This window comes from Petromyzon marinus, chromosome 57, assembly GCF_048934315.1.
Source record: "Petromyzon marinus isolate PM22_M1 ecotype Great Lakes invasive population chromosome 57, UKy_Petmar_22M1.pri1.0, whole genome shotgun sequence".
Classification (NCBI taxonomy): Eukaryota; Metazoa; Chordata; class Hyperoartia; order Petromyzontiformes; family Petromyzontidae; genus Petromyzon; species Petromyzon marinus.
Genome location: NC_133723.1, coordinates 1803450 through 1809651, shown reverse-complemented (window position 1 = coordinate 1809651; position 6202 = coordinate 1803450). Strand labels below are relative to the sequence as shown.

Genomic DNA, 6202 nt, shown 5'->3' with positions numbered 1-6202 from the left:
ACGAACCGTGAGTAAGAGAGAGAGAGGGAGTTGGGACTTAGCTTAAGAGCAAAACAGGAGAGGGTAAAGGGGAGGACAGGTAGAGTGTAGTGCCGACTATCGAGAGATAGATCGGTCCTGCCCCGCTGATCCCGACTGACTCGGTTAAATAAGGGCTCGCCGACGCGGTGGAATAAATCGTCGGCGGTTACATAACGGACTGGTGTGGTTTTTGTGGACGCGTGGGTGCGCTTGCTGTCGCGGTGGTCGTTACATAACAGACTGGTGTGGTTATTGCGGAAGCGTGGGTGCGCTTGCTGTCGCGGTGGTCGTTACATAACAGACTGGTGTGGTGGTTTTTGCGAGGGTGTGGAAAGAGAGTGGAAGCGTGGGTTCGCTTGCTGTTCTCGGTGGTCGCCGCGTGTGTGGAGCGGCGCCGCGTGGATTGTGTGCGCTACGAACCGTCGGCTGCGGACTCCTGCGTTGCGAGCGGATACCCGTCTCGCACGCATGCCCATCGCATAGCCCTTTAAACCCGTTTAAACCAATCCCCCCAAGCGTCGGAGTGAGCACGAACGACGTCGCTTACCCTCCGACCTTTGACCCCCTGTTACCCACGTGTGATTGGTGCGTGGGACTGCGCGGGCGGGGAGCGTCGCGTTTGGGTGCCGGCGAAGCGCTAGCGGGTCCCAGGGGGGTCGAGTGGGATGCCCCACCGGCAGGAGACCCGGACTCGGGGGGGGACGGCACAGGGGGGGAACAGGAGCGCGACGACCTTTCCCCGCCAGGGGAGGAGTGCGGCGGCGGCAGCTCCCACACTAGTGGAGAGTCTGGGAGCGTCGGTACTTCGCGGACAGGGTCGCAGGCAGGGGAGATCCCGGGGGCCGGCGACCCTAACACCCTCGAAGGGACACTTGTAAATCGAGCGTTGTTGCCGTTTCACAAATCTCTGGTTTTCATCTCTTGTGGGAGTCGTCCCACTTCATCCGGAGGGCAGCACAACAACGCAGAGTTATTTACTTATCGTCTCTGAACTTTTATATATATTAAACAAAAAATGTTTGTCCATATTTCAACAACGCGTCGCCCCGGGTGATGATTCGCGCGAGGAGACGGGGCCAGGGCGGACCGGCTAACAAAAGTTGGCTCTGCACTTTAAAGTGGACAAATTCCGGCGCAGGAGAATTTTTAAAACCCATGAGTTTGACATTCCTCTCAAATATTACTGAACAGATGCGGCAAGCGCTGCCCTCTGCTGCGTGTGTGTGTGTGGCCAGCGGCAACTTGAATAGGGGATCTCAAGAGGGTAGCTCTGGGACATCCGCTCGCTTCCGCGGGCCCCGTTCTCCATCGCAACAACAAGCGACGCTCGTGCCACTGCTCTGCGAGATGTCCCGAACGGATTTTGCCCCCCACCCCCCCCCCCCCGCGTGAAAACGCGACAGCAGCTGGCAGCGCGATCACAACCATGGTGGGGGGGGGGGGGGGGGGGGTTGGGGTAAAAACGACGACACGAATTCTGTACAAAGAGCGCCGCGGCTGCTAGCGGCCGCGGCACGGGAGGACGTCGGGAAATCCGCAACGAGGTGGCCGCACTGCACGAAGACTTCAGGGGGCACACGGGCGGAGAAGCAACAAGATAAGCGGGTCCAGAACTTGGGCTCCGACCCAGCGATTGCCCAAGCTCTGCGGGCCCTACCACGTTGCGATTTGCACTGCTAACTCCATGAATGCGAAAGGGGGGTGGTGGTGGTGGTGGGGTAAACCGGAGCGCCGGGCGAAACAACAGAATCCAGTCTTTTATTTTCTGAACGGGGGGGGGGGGGGGGGGGGGGGAGAAATACAATCGGTGACACGGCCGTTAATGGAGTGACGGGAGTGCGTGCGTGAGCGGGTGCGTGGGTGCACGTGCCACATCAGAAATGAGAGGAAACTCCAAGGATGCGAGATTATTTACACGGAACGTGGAGGGGGGGGGTCCCCCCCCCCCCCCGTTAGACGCGCGCTCGTCCGCGATGGTGAACGGTCGCGTGGCCGCGTCGCCGCGACGGACAAAGATTCCACGAAATGAAAACTGCAACAAAAATTAACCCCCACCCCCTTTCATCGAGTAAGCGGCCGCGTTAAATGAGTGCGCGCGCACACGCACGCAACAGCGTAACGACACACGGCACGTGAGCGTGCACAAAAAAAAAAACATGCAGTGATGTTTCATTGTTAATTATAAACTCTCCTCCTCTCCCCCCCCCCCCCAAAAAAAATTAATCCCCAGCGGACGGGGTGAGCTACGATATATAGAAGTAGCGCGCTACCGATTTACAATCGTCAGCAAATTGAGAATTTGCAAGTACTTAACACCACGATTAACGACAGCCACGATTTTTTTTTTAAACAGCGAAATTATATTTTTTTCACCCCGGCCGCTGGTAATCCGACTGCGGTTTGTTTTAGCGCGGAGTTTTTTTTTATTTTGTTTTAATTTTTCTCAACTCATGAAGATTCCCGCTCAGTGAGGGGTGCGTGGTGAACGCGTCTGGAGCAGAAAAACAAACTAAATTTTTTATTTTTTTTATTTTATTTTGCCAGATAAGGCCCCACTGAACTGTTATACACAGCTCTTAGAAGCGATCTGGCTATCACAAATGATAGCTCAACGAAGTGGTCTTATCATCGTCGTGTGGAAATTTAAAAGCAGTAGCCAAATACTCTAAGGGCGTGATGTCGAATCTAAATGTGGAGGGGAAAAAACCGGAGCAACCCGAGAAAATTCCACGCGACCACGGGGAGAGAGAGAGAGACGCACGCAAACTCTAAATATACAGCATCCAGGTCGGGATCGAACCCACGACGTCCTGCATACCAGGCGAGGTAGTAAACACCTGGCCACTGTAGCCGCCGCGGATGAAAGAATATTTAACCCGCGGCGGCCGTCCTGCCAAATCCACACCCGGAGGGTAAAAAAAAATAAAAGAAAAATCTCTCCGCCCTTTGGAATCCAACCCATCGTTAAAATTATCTTCGCATTCTCTTTGCGATGGTGGGCCAGGGGGTTGGGGGGGTTGGGGGAAGGAAGAAGGCATGCAACGTTATAACTTTGTTAAATCACACGGGTGGAAGATCACAGTCATGCATCAACAAAAGGACAAGCTTCTTCTACGGAGAGCGAGCGAGTAATTCAGCAATTCGCGGGACGGCAGGAGAGAAATGGCACACCCCCATGACGACGACACGGACATGCGCGCGCGACAACCTGGAACGTCGACTTTGCCATTTTGTAAAAACCGCACGCACTCACGCCACGAGGTGGGGTGGGGGGGGGCGCGGCAGCGGTCACGTGAACTCGCAGAGCCTCTTCCCCCTGGCCAACGGTGAGACCGTACCTCCTCGTCACAAACGGCAGGCGGCGAGTTGCAACGCGCAGAGGTGCGCTGCTGCTGCGCCCGTAGGGAGGGTGCGTCACGTGACCACCGCGTTCAACGCCCCCCCCCCAGCCTTGCCCAGATCACCAGGCTCTAAAGCCGACTGTGTACAAGACCTTCCCCTTCTTTGTGCAGTCGGCGTAGGACCGTCGCGCCAAACGTGTGACCTTCTGCGACAGGATTCCCGTGAGCCGCCCTCGCTGCGGTAACGCCAGTGCCTCGCGAGTTATTTTGTTTGATGCACGCATCGCGCACGAGACCCAACGACCGCCAAGACAAGCCCGGATGGTGTGGGAGGGGGGGGCGGCAGCAGCAGCAGCAGAGGGCATTCGCGACTGCCGCCCTGTGTCGACGAGCCCGTTGGGGGCGGGTTGGCGGTCTCAACGACGATGCGGCCGGAAGGTTCGGCTCAGGGGCTGGTGGTCTGGACAAGGCCGAGAGAGGACGTCGGCGCTTGCGGTGTTGGCGATCGCGCCTCGCAACGTAAAGGCCGAAGGGTGCGTTGGGGGGGGGGGGTGTACCGAAGGAAATCGAAGGGCAAATAGTTTGCCGGCAAAAAAGCTGTTTCCGCAGTCGCCGATTGCGATGGGAAAAAAAATTAACAAAACTCGTGTGCCTTAAAAAGTATCTTAATAATGCTCCATTGGCCCAAAAAATGTTGAACGGATCCCATTGCAGCGCCCCCTCGCGAGCACGACTGGGGATGGCAACTTTCAGTCGTGGCGCGGGCAGAGGTGACGCGAACGGCCCAACCGATGACATCAAGCCCTATCCTCTCCCTTAGAGAGGATAGGGCTTGATGAGAGAGAAAGCCCGTCGTGCAGTGAGCACGGCTCACACGTGGTAACAGTGCATTGCATTGATCAATCTGTTACGCTGGGTGGGAAGTGTGTGTGTCTGTGTGCGGGAAAGGCAAGGGCCGATTTCTGGGACAGACTTTGGAGGTGGTCTGCACGGGGATCTGGCGACCGAGGGGGAAGAAAAGACCGAAGGTCAGATGATGGGGATACCAGTAGGGGCAGATCTATGGGTCTCAAAGCGAGTCTATGGGTCTCTGTTGGCAGCGTATGCGAATCGTACAGGAGACAAAGGCCAGACGGTCGGATGCGCGAGTGAGACTGTCAGGGCAGACTGACGAGTTTGTGTGTGCGTGGGTCTTCCTGTGTGCGAGTCTATAGTCTGCGATAGGAATCTGCAGGATCTCTATGCGAGCCTAAGGCCAGATGGCGGGATGGGCGAGTGAGCCTGGAGGCTGCCGCGCGTCTCGGCCGTGCAGCAGCAGCAGCCGCTGCCGCAGGATCTGGCGGAGAGGGGAGACTGCGTTGGAGTGTGCGGGAGTGCCGTTAACGTCCTTAGTCGCGTTGCCGTTGTGATCTTGTCCTGACCGAGCGGTTAACAATCACCAAACGAATTCTGCTGCCCTTCCCAATTTGCCATTATTGCCCATGGTTGCCCACGGTTGCCCATTGTTGATTCCTTGCCGGCCAACGATTGCCGTAAAAACTATCGCCCCCGGTGGGATCACGGTGTTAAGTTATTGCGCCAGTGAGCTAAAACAAGCTAAGCCCGCACGAACGCGCGCAAAGAGGGATAGGAGGAAACAAGGCGTTTGGAAAAGGAAAATAAAAATTACACGTAATACTCAAAATTAGAACGATTACATTATTATCACACCTACACATACGTTCGTTCAATATAGAATTGTGTGTGCGTGTGCGTGCCCTCGCGTGCATCTTCGAAAGCAGAGGGTTGGTGGTGGTGGTGTTGTTGTGGTGGTGGTTGCCGATGCAGCTTTGAGCAGGACAGAAGCGGCTGCACAAGCCGGGCCAAGGAGGAAGCGGCAACGCTAAACCTGGGGGGAGGGAGGGGTGGCGGCGGGAGAGAGGAAAAATAACAGAGGAAATCGGAATAAACATTGGGGACAGACTCACAGGCACACATAGCTCCAACCAACAGGACTGGCGTTCTCTTTCTATACCAAGCACAGATTCGGACGAAGCTTGGAATCCTGCTGCGGTAACATCTAAGGGATGGAGCACCCGAGTTCGTTCACACCTCTCACTGCCGCACCCGACAGGATCCCGAGTGGAGCACCTCCCATCAGCACGGTTAGCTACGCACGGTGCGGAAGAAGCTCAACGCACGTACGTACAACATACACGGGGTTCACCGATGATACAGTTCCTCAGCGATTCACTCACGTCAGGGCTAGAAGCACGGAGGGACGGACCGCCCTCCCCCCCAACGCGTGTTTATGTTGGGGCGATGGCGGACAATGCGAGCCGTTTCATTGTGAGGCAGATCGCAAGTTGCTTACAGGGTCACCGCAGCTAGCGTCGTGCCTGGCAACTTGTAAACCGTGTGAAGGTGCTGCCCTGCAACTGCTTGGCGGCATCGCCGCCGGCGGAAGGGAGTTTTCCCCAACTCAATAGTAGCTCCTGAGGCCCTCTTCTAGAGGGGTACTTGGCCTAGTCTTCCGCGCAGGTCAGACTTCTCGTTATGTGTGCGTGTGATGAACTTCTTTCGCACCGTACGTAGCCAGCCATGCTAATCGGAGGTGCAGTGTTGAGTGTACTGGCAGTGATGGGACTATGGGCAATGTTAGTCTATGGGCAGTGTTGAGTCTATGGATCCTGTTAGTATTTGGTCAGTGTTGAGTCTCTGGGCAGTGTTGAGTCTATGGGCAGTGTTCGTCTATGGGCAGTGTTCGTCTATGGGCATTATGCATGTGTATTGAACTTCCTTCGCACCGTACATAGCCAATGGCGCTAAATCGGAGGTGTGGAGACGAGCCACCCACACTT

At 56.0% G+C, this 6202-nt stretch overlaps 1 protein-coding gene across 1 annotated transcript in view; it reads right to left on the bottom strand.

Moving 5' to 3' along the window:
- Positions 1 to 1798: 1798 nt before the first annotated feature.
- Positions 1799 to 6202, bottom strand: part of LOC116955040 (neuroplastin-like) — a 43242-nt gene continuing 38838 nt past the window's right edge. Inside the window, exon 8 of the mRNA XM_032975984.2 lies at positions 1799 to 5250. The gene's annotated coding sequence lies outside the window, so the exon portion shown is untranslated. The remainder of the gene's footprint in view (positions 5251 to 6202) is intronic.